General features: G+C 41.1%; 1 long non-coding RNA gene across 1 annotated transcript in view; it reads right to left on the bottom strand.

The window, feature by feature from the left end:
* Positions 1-2,021: 2,021 nt before the first annotated feature.
* LOC133382158 (uncharacterized) overlaps positions 2,022-11,019 on the bottom strand; it is a 43,442-nt gene continuing 34,444 nt past the window's right edge. Inside the window, exon 3 of the long non-coding RNA XR_009761817.1 lies at positions 2,022-2,117. This is a non-coding gene — a long non-coding RNA (uncharacterized LOC133382158). The remainder of the gene's footprint in view (positions 2,118-11,019) is intronic.

Below are 11,019 nucleotides of genomic sequence, written 5' to 3'. Positions count from 1 at the left end.
ACTGCTGTGGACCAGGAGGGAGAGGGACTGGGTGGTGGGGAGGTCAGCACTATGCATGTATACTGGTGGAGCCAATCCAGCACTTCCACTGGTGTGCCTGTACCACACCAATCTCGCTGCTGCCTTGTCCCTGTCCCATCCCTCCTGGTAACTGGCAACAACACATCTGCTGGGAAGTTAGTGCTATGGTTGCACCCTACCAGGTGAGCTGCTTCTGGCTATAAATATCTTCATCTTTGTGAAGTAATGAAAGAATTATACCACTACCACCTTCATCTTAACCCCAGCATGGGATGATCTGCCACATGTGTTTGGCTTGTAAAACACTGAAATATCCCATCTTATTATGTAATTGACAGGTCCAGTATTATGTGAAGAACTTCCTGCTAGCAAACTTCAGCATAACCATAAGTTGAGTCCCTCTGATTAATCTCAAAATACATCTGAAGATCACAGAGGTATTGGCTGAGAGCACTAAAGTTGTGTCCTCATTCTGCTCATTAGAACACCTAATGAGGAGGATAAACATCTGCAATAACAACAACTCACAAGAACATGTTGCTGCTGTTGCTGCTGCTGCTGCTAAAACTGCAGATGAGACAGTGTGTGGGTAAGGATTAAAAGTAACCCAAGGTGAATTCATATCTGTCAAGCAGAGTGAATAAGGAAAAAAGACATAATATCCCTTTTTAGCTGCCTGCCATTCTTTATTGTCTTTCTCAGGGTGACAGAATGACTGCATTGTATGAACAGTTCTTTTACAGCAAAGTTCATTTTTGTCCTCTGTGCAAGTGATGCACACACATGCCTGTGTTTTTGTACCATCTCTCCCCCCACACACACTGCTGCCTGATATTCTTTATTGTCTTTCTCAGGTAGATCATTCATTGCTATAAATTTTCTTATCTCCAGTGCTTTTCCAATTATGGATAACAACAGAAAAGCAGTCATTGGTTTCTAAAAGGTCATCAAGATATAGGACCCGATTGGGAAGTGAATGACTTTTGGAGTTGGCTTGTGTAAATCTGGGGAAGTTTTATGCGCAAGTCAGGCACAAAATGTAAGTGGGATTCATTGTGGGGTTTTTTTAAGTGATATTTGAATTAGTATTGGTTAGAAGAAACCCATGCAGCTATGATAATTTCCCACCTTCTCAGGGCTTGTATATATTAAAGAGAACATATTTGAGAAGTCCTTGGGACTTAGTCCACCCATGGGCATTGGCATCTGAGCAGCCACCAGCTCCTTAGTCTTTACAATATGGGTAAAGGCAGCATAGAATTCCTTCCACCCACCCACCCAAGCTTTGCTCAGCCATTGACCTGGAGCTGACCCCATCTGTGGATGAGAGGCTAGCCCAGTCTCTTCTGCCTCAGCACACACTTTGCCAGCCATTTCCTCAACTGTGAAGAATGTGGACACTTGGTGGCAGATGCTGTGAGTTGTACTGCTCTCCCTTACATTTTCCATTTGAGCAGATCTGATTTTTGCTGACACTGCCGCCCACAAAGGCTAAATGAAGGTTCCTGGCAAACTTCACTCTGCAGGGATGATTCTATGCCAAGTGGTAGATGGAACACCCTTTTTAACTACAGTTCCTATGATTCTTTGGGGGAAATCATCTGCTTTAAATATGAGTTGGATGTGCTTTAAATATATGGTGTGGACCTGTGTGATACAGAATGCCATGGACTGCACTGGGGATCCTGATAAGGCCCCTGGACCTTATGTTTGACAAATTTGTAGTAGAAATATCATGGATGCAACACTTTTCTAAGAAAATGTATCTAGTATACAGAGGTTAAGATGAAGTCATTGTCAAGTATGGCTAACTTCATCTCATGTAAATTATCCTCTCTTCTTCGAACACTGGATGTGGTAGTCCCACCTCTAAACTCCCCTTGAGCTCTAATGTGAACTCTTTCTTGACAATCAATCATCATCCATAACACAAGAGAGGGGAGAGACAAATTCATGGTATTGGTATTTTATTTTTCTACAGGACAAAAGCTGGCAATTGAGTGAGTTTTCCCGTTTCCAGATTGACACGGCCTCCAGTAATCTGTTCATCCAAGCATTTATCACTTCTGTGTATTATAAAGTAGGGAGCAGGTGACCTGCAATGACAAAAATGTCGCATAGAGAGAGCAAGGGTGGGGAGGAAATAGATAAGATGTCATTTTTCAGCACAATTCTTCTTGCCTTAATGCTCTCCTCGATTATGAGATACAATCATGGCCAGCAGTCCACTGATGTTTTATGGTGTCAGTAGGGTTTAAGGTTTTAGGAAAGAAGGAATTAAATGTGCATTTCGGATACTGTATATTATGGGGCATTTATAGGACAGAATTGAGGGGGGAGACTTGTTTGTTTACTCAAGGGGAAAAAAGATAAATGGGTTTTGCTATTCAAGGAAATGAAGGTGCAGTGTTCTTGAACTTGGCCTCCTCACAGGGCAGCAACTTACTCTAGTAATGACTTTGGCTAGGATATGAAGGTTTGGCTTTCTCTTTAGAGGAAATTATCCTGCAGTCCCTAGACTGCTGAACTGAGGTGCACGTTCACTTATCTGTCTCAGATTGCAATTTTGATTGGCCTTGGGAGCCAAGCCAAAACTTGTGGTCACCAGGACCCCACCCTTCCTCTTATCTCTGACCTTGCACAGTGCCTCTTGTGAGGTCGGAAACAACCTCCTGCCCTCCCCAGCTCCCAAGTTTCTAGTCTGAAATTGGAGAGGATTGTTCCCACAGCTGATCTGAGCTTCAGAAACCCAGAACAACTGTCACTTGGCGCTGGAGGAGATGGCTAGGGGTCCTCTCATCAGGCCAAGCAGAGTGATGGAACACTCACTGTGGCAAATGTGGTGAGTGGAATTCCGGATCCATGCCCTTTGAGCTTGATATGACTTCTGAGTAAACATGCTTAGGATTGTGCTGTTTGGGCTCTTTCATATATTGTATTTCTCCCAGTGATTTCTGTCTCCAGTAAGCAAAACTATTGCAGGTTTTTTGGTGTTGGGCAAGTGGCTGTGCTAATACCAGAGATACCTATGGATAGCTCCTTCAACAAGGCCATCCATTACTCATGGATGAGTAATTCCTCCACTACTCATGCAAGTTTGAAATATGATGGGTCAAGGAGGCCCCCAACCTGTCTCAGACTACAAGTCTATGCATTAGGCAGGGACTGGAATATCACTACAAAGGGAATTGCAACTTCACTTCTAGTAGCAACATCTGAAACAGTAATGAGAAGGAGCATTTCTTTCTCTCTGGAAGCACTGTAATCCTAGTGGTACCAGTGAATTTAAGATGTGTGTCTGTAGTCTTATTTTCTGAGAATGTCAAAGCCTCAGAAGTCAAAAGATCTCCAATTTTCCACAGGATATGGGTGTAGTGAGCAAACTCTTCCAGTTATATGTGGCATATTTTTCTTTTCTGAATTTTATGTGGCTAAGATGCCCATTTTGGCATAGAAGAAAAATTGTTTCCACTTTTCACATAGTCACAATTCTGCTGAAAACTATTATCAAGTATTGTGCATAGACAGCAATATTCCAGGGGAGCAACAGATTTGAATCTGGATTTTCCCTTTTTTTGGCATCTGACAAATGAATTGTTTACAAAATAAAAGATAACTGGGATTGTGTTTTTGTTGTTAAAGTTCTTAATTTGAAGTTTTTATCTTGAGTTAGCAACCCCAACTTTATTTTTATTTAAGTAAGAAAAATGAAAAATGATAGCTAAAGACATCTGGACAGTATAAATGGATTTTACATTACATTAAATTTTATTTAATGTATTGTTGATGTCTTTTTTATATCAAACCTCAACAAAATAATTAATGGGGGGAGCTCTGTTTACATGGGCAAGAAACCCCCAAGCCATGAAAGAATGTGTGGAGAGGGTTACAGAGCTACCCAGCCTTCCTGCCAGTGTGCCTGGTGCTATGCCCCCTGCTATCCGTACATTCATCTGGCACATGAAAGGACTTTAAATCCACATCAGTGTATACCCCCAAGAGCTCCTGCATGTGAGAGGGGAAACTCTGGTCCAATCATGATATCCCCTTGGTGCAACTAGGTACATCAGTAGCGGGTTGGGGCTAATCCATGTGACCTCCCTCACAGGTTCTTTCAAGGTAGAGGGGTTGTGGGCTTACATTAGGTAGTTAATTCATCTGAAAACAGCTGCCCAAAGTACCTAGCAGTAGTAGACTATGGCCTGTAAAGGACGCAAGAGAAGTGGAGTCAAAAGCCCCTTGATTATTCAGAGCTATTTTCCACAGTGTAACTCCAATCTTGAATTTTTGTCATAATCAAGGGAAAACACTAAAGGCTTTCATTATCAGGAGAAGTCTGCCCCCACAATCAGGTAATGAGCATCAATTTTGTTGTTTTGTTGTTATGTGCCTCCAAGTCGACTATGACTTATGGTAGGGTTGCCATATTCCAGTTCCACAAATCCGGGCAGGCTAATTTGCATATTATGCCTATTATGCAAATTATTTGCATATTAATATTTGGATTGTCCAGTTGTTTTGTTTTTGTGCCTAGAAATTACTACCAAAAACTGGGGAAAGATGTGAGAAATCTTTTTTTTAAAAAGCAACATTTTCAGCCTTAAATGCCTAGACTCTAGTTTCCAACACTATGGAATATTTGATTGATTAAGAGGATTTATATCCTGCCCTTCTGCTGTTAAAAACAGAGCTCAGCACAGCTTACAAATATAATAAAAAGAATTAAAATGCACAATCAATATAAAAACATAATAAAAACACAAAATAGCAACAAACATAAAGTAAGTTGGGGCAGCAGTACGGTTAACCATTACATATACGATATATTTCAGAGATGTGGTGGGTGGAGAAAAACAAGAAGCCAAAATGTTAGGAAAAGGAGTCTTTCACGCTACATGCTCAGTTCTAAATACTGTTGCAGCAAGTTTACAAGTTCCTCCAGTATTCCACTGGTGCAGGCACTCAGACATTCAAAGTATCTGTATATTTCTTAGGTTTTATAAAAGCAGAGCTTTGCTTAACTCAAAATTTCTTCTCCCTTTGATCAACCACATCTACACAGGTTCCACCTCCCTACTCAAAATGAAACTGGGCCTGGAAGTGTGCAACAACCCCACACATACCTTGCTAATTAGATTACCAATGCCAGGATGTCTGTCTTATCGACTACTCTCCTACTCCCACCACCACCGGGCATCATGAAAGACCCAGTCCTGGGCTCAGAAAGAAAATAAATATCTGGTCCTCTTCAAAGTACTGATAAGCCTCTTGCTTTAATTAAAATAATAATTATAAATTCTTGCTCTTATCACTAATGGGAGTTAATTATCTTGCATATGCTGCTGTTGCTTCTATGGCTGTAACGGAGTGAGGTTAAAGATAAGTGAAATGCAAATAGGAAAAAAACAACACAAAAGGCAGTAGCACTTTCCTAAATGTAATACCATGCCAACCACAACAAGATTCCTATGAGTAAGGCAGAAAACTAAGCATCTCACAACCAGTCAGGATTCCTAACCAAAAACCAAAAATATGATAAATGAAGAAATATTTATATAAGCATGACTATCAAATATATTTATTATTTACACAAACTGTAAAGATATTTATAGTGCAATCCTAGGTTTATTTATTCAGAAGCAAGTCCCAGTGTATTCAGTGGGGCTTACTCAAACAGGGACAGAAATGCAACCTCAAGTGATAAACAACTTCATTCACACAACCCAAAATTCCGAATCATAAGACTCCATACACGCACACACTGCAGATGTATAAATACATACGGTCCATATAACAGTTTATTGTCAAACCAGTTGGTCATTGCAGAAAAATCAGTATTAGTTTTAAAGAAATCAGTATTAGTTTCCTACAGAATAAAAACTGTAATACCTACATAAGCCCTGCCTACTTGCTTTAAAATAGGACTGAAGGGGAGGGGGGACAGAAAGAGAACACAAGCACAATTCTTTTTTACATTCACTCCAAAGTCCCATTGATTTTCAGCACATTCGTAACCATGTCTACTCAAAAGTAAATCCTATTGAATTCAATGGGATTTACTCTGGGCATATGGGATTAGCATTGCTTTTACAAAAGCAAGTATTGGGAAGGTTTTCAAAACACTGCCCAGGATCTGACTCCTGCACACAAGAGGAAAAAAACCTGAAATGTATATACTTACCCAATTTATGAGATTTTCAGATAAACAGGGGGGACCACCATTTTCTGGCATTGCAATGAGGTTTTCTAGACACTGCCTCAGGTCAATGAAACTGAAACACAACCCTGGCTTCACTGATTGGCTGCAATCCTGAATGGGTGGGGTTAAAGCTACGAAGTGCTATACAGTAGGGCCCCGCTTTACAGCGCTTCGCTTTACAGCATTTGCTAATACAGCGGTTGTGAATTATAGAAAGGCCCCGCTTTACAGCGCTTGTTCTGCTTTTATGGCTTTTTTTTGCCACCGGGCACCATTTTGGTCAATGTAAGTCAATGGGATCCGCTTTACAGCAGTTTTCTCTTTACAGCGGGGGTCCAGAACGTAACCTGCTGTATGAGCGGGGCCCTACTGTACAGTACTGTTTAAAAAAAGATTTAATAGTCGGGGGGCGGCTGTCGTTTTTATGTATATCTCGAAAACCGGACCACCTAGAAACTTAATTTTTTTTTAAATTAAAGCTGAGAATCCAGGCCACCTAAGGGGCTAAACGGGCGCCGGGTGGCATGCAAAGAATCCAGGTAAAACCTGGCTAACTGGGCAATATGGCAACCCTAACTTATGGAGACCCTATGAATCAGCGACCTCCAAGAGCATCTGTCATGAACCACCCTGCTCAGATCTTGTAAGTTTAGGTCTGTGGCTTCCTTTGTGGAATTAATCCATCTCTTGTTTGGCCTTCCTCTTTTTCTACTCCCTTCTGTTTTTCCTAGCATTATTATCTTTTCTAATGAATCATGTCTTCTCATTATGTGTCCAAAGTATGATAACCTCAGTTTCATCATTTTAGCTTCTAGTGATAGTTCTGGTTTAATTTGTTCTAACACCCAATTATTTGTCTTTTTCACAGTCCCTGGTATCCGCAAAGCTCTCCTCCAACACCACATTTCAAATGAGCTGATTTTTCTCTTATCCACTTTTTTCACTGTCCAACTTTCACATCCATACATAGAGATTGGAAATACCATGGCCTGAATGATCCTGACTTTAGTGTTCAGTGATACATCTTTGCATTTGAGGACCTTTTGTAGTTCTCTCACAGCTGCCCTCCCCAGTCCTAGCCTTCTTCTGATATCTTGACTATTGTCTCCGTTTTGGTTAATTATGCTGGGGTATTGATAACCTTGACAAGTTCAATGTCTTCATTGTCAACTTTAAAGTGACATAAATCTTCTGTTGTCATTACTTTACTCTTCTTGATGTTTAGCTGTAGTCCTGCTTTTGTGCTTTCCTCTTTAACTTTCATCAGCATTCGTTTCAAATCATTCCTGGTTTCTGCTAGTAGTATGGTATCGTCTGCATATCTTAAATTATTGATGTTTCTCCCTCCAATTTTCACACCTCCTTCATCTTGGTCCAGTCCTGCTTTCCGTATGATATGTTCTGCGTATAGATTAAATAAATAGGGTGATAAAATACACCCTGTCTCACACCTTTTCCAATTGGGAACCAGTCGGTTTGTCCATATTCTGTCCTTACAGTAGCCTCTTCTCCTGAGTATAGGTTGCGCATCAGGACAATCAGATGCTGTGGCACCCCCATGTCTTTTAGAGCATTCCATAGTTTTTTATGATCTACACAGTCAAAGGCTTTGCTGTAATCTATAAAGCACAGGGTGATTTTCTTCTGAAATTCCTTGGTCCGTTCCATTATCCAACTTATGTTTGCAATATGATCTCTGGTACCTCTTCCCTTTCTAAATCCAGCTTGGACGTCTGTCATTTCTTGCTGCATACATGGTAAGAGCCTTTGTTGTAGAATCTTGAGCATTACTTTACTTGCATGGGATATTAAGGCAATAGTTTGATAATTACTGCATTCCCTGGGATCCCCTTTCTTTGGAATTGGGATGTATATTGAACGTTTCCAGTCTGTGGGCCATTGTTTAGTTTTCATTATTTCTTGACTTTTTGAAATACACATCTTCTGAACTTTCTAGGACTACCCTATCCAGATTCATTTGCAAAACTTGCATGTCCCATCCAATTGCAAATAGGGAGAAAAATAGACAGATCTGCAATTTTGTTTGAGATTATTGATGAACATTGTCATGACTGAATACACTCAAAATATGGATAATTTGAAAAGAATGATAGTTCCATAGTCAAGCCCATTCTGATGACTGTTTGGGCAAGCTGCTTTACAAAAACCTGTTATTTCCTTGGCAAAACAATTTAGTTTGAAGGTACCTTGCCAAAGCTATGCAGGTTTGGGTCTGGACAGTGCCTAAATGGGAGACCTCTTGGGAATTCCAAGTACATCTCCTTGGATTCCCTGATGGAAGAAAGGTGGGATCCAACTGTAAAAAAATTGGAAATTGCTGCCCTAGACTCCATTAAGAGGGAGGGATATATATTTAATAAACAAGCAAACAAATAATCATATGTACTTGGTGTGCTTCAAGATGTTGCATGCTGTGAAGCTTGCCCCAGAGATTACCTTGCTTACAAACCTCACTTCCTTCTTAGATAGCTATGTAGTACATTCTCTCAGAATGGAGCCCTTTTTTCTATCATTGGCCTCTTCCACCTAGCCTGACTGGAGGGTTAAGCTCAGCAGCCAGCCCTGAAACTCTTCTCTTGCCCAAGACACTTTTTTTTTGTTTCCTCTATATTATTCTCCTTATCCAGCCCGCCCACCCTGACTACACCTAACATCAGAAATAGCCAATATGGTTCCATCCAGATGTTAAGAACATAAGAACATAAGAAGAGCCTGCTGGATCAGGCCAGTGGCCCATCTAGTCCAGCATCCTGTTCTCACAGTGGCCAACCAGGTGCCTGGGGGAAGCCCGCAAACAGGACCCGAGTGCAAGAACACTCTCCCCTCCTGAGGCTTCCGGCAACTGGTTTTCAGAAGCATGCTGCCTCTGACTAGGGTGGCAGAGCACAGCCATCATGGCTAGTAGCCATTGATAGCCCTGTCCTCCATGAATTTGTCTAATCTTCTTTGAAAGCCATCCAAGCTGGTGGCCATTACTGCATCTTGTGGGAGCAAATTCCATAGTTTAATTATGCGCTGAGTAAAGAAGTACTTCCTTTTGTCTGTCCTGAATCTTCCAACATTCAGCTTCTTTGAATGTCCACGAGTTCTAGTATTATGAGAGAGGGAGAAGAACTTTTCTCTATCCACTTTCTCAATGCCATGCATAATTTTATACACTTCTATCATGTCTCCTCTGACCCGCCTTTTCTCTAAACTAAAAAGCCCCAAATGCTGCAACCTTTCCTCGTAAGGGAGTCGCTCCATCCCCTTGATCATTCTGGTTGCCCTCTTCTGAACCTTTTCCAACTCTATAATATCCTTTTTGAGATGAGGCGACCAGAACTGTACACAGTATTCCAAATGCGGCCGCACCATAGATTTATACAACGGCATTATGATATCGGCTGTTTTATTTTCAATACCTTTCCTAATTATTGCTAGCATGGAATTTGCCTTTTTCACAGCTGCTGCACACTGGGTCGACATTTTCATCGTGCTGTCCACTACAACCCCGAGGTCTCTCTCCTGGTCGGTCACCACCAGTTCAGACCCCATGAGCGTATATGTGAAATTCAGATTTTGTGTTCCAATATGCATAATTTTACACTTGTTTATATTGAATTTTATTTGCCATTTTTCCGCCCATTTACTCAGTTTGGAGAGGTCTTTTTGGAGCTCTTCACAATCCCTTTTTGTTTTAACAACCCTGAACAATTTAGTGTCGTCAGCAAACTTGGCCACTTCACTGCTCACTCCTAATTCTAGGTCATTAATGAACAAGATGAAAAGTACAGGTCCCAATACCAATCCTTGAGGGACTCCACTTTCTACAGCCCTCCATTGGGAGAACTGTCCGTTTATTCCTACTCTCTGCTTTCTGCTTCTTAACCAATTCCTTATCCACAAGAGGACCTCTCCTCTTATTCCATGACTGCTAAGCTTCCTCAGAAGCCTTTGGTGAGGTACCTTGTCAAATGCTTTTTGAAAGTCTAAGTACACTATGTCCACTGGATCACCTCTATCTATATGCTTGTTGACACTCTCAAAGAATTCTAATAGGTTACTGAGACAGGACTTTCCCTTGCAGAAGCCATGCTGGCTCTGCTTCAGCAAGGGTTGTTCTTCTATGTGCTTGGTTAATCTAGCTTTAATAATACTTTCTACCAGTTTTCCAGGGACAGAAGTTAAGCTAACTGGCCTGTAATTTCCGGGATCCCCTCTGGATCCCTTTTTGAAGATTGGTGTTACATTTGCCACTTTCCAGTCCTCAGGCACGGAGGAGGACCCAAGGGACAAGTTACATATTTTAGTTAGCAGATCAGCAATTTCACCTTTGAGTTCTTTGAGAACTCTCGGGTGGATGCCATCCGGGCCCGGTGATTTGTCAGTTTTTATATTGTCCATTAAGCTTAGAACTTCCTCTCTCGTTACCACTATTTGTCTCAGTTCCTCAGAATCCCTTCCTGCAAATGTTAGTTCAGGTTCAGGGATCTGCCCTATATCTTCCACTGTGAAGATAGATGCAAAGAATTAATTTAGCTTCTCTGCAATCTCCTTATCGTTCTTTAGTACACCTTTGACTCCCTTACCATCCAAGGGTCCAATTGTCTCCCTAGATGGTCTCCTGCTTTGAATGTATTTATAGAATTTTTTGTTGTTGGTTTTTATGTTCTTAGCAATGTGCTCCTCAAATTCTTTTTTAGCATCCGTTATTGTCTTCTTGCATTTCTTTTGCCAGAGTTTGTGTTCTTTTTTATTTTCTTCATTCGGACAAGACTTCCATTCCGGACAAGACT

The sequence above is a fragment of the Rhineura floridana genome, chromosome 3, assembly GCF_030035675.1.
Source record: "Rhineura floridana isolate rRhiFlo1 chromosome 3, rRhiFlo1.hap2, whole genome shotgun sequence".
Classification (NCBI taxonomy): Eukaryota; Metazoa; Chordata; class Lepidosauria; order Squamata; family Rhineuridae; genus Rhineura; species Rhineura floridana.
The sequence above is the reverse complement of the archived record's forward strand: the minus strand, read 5'-3'. Positions and strand labels throughout refer to the sequence as shown.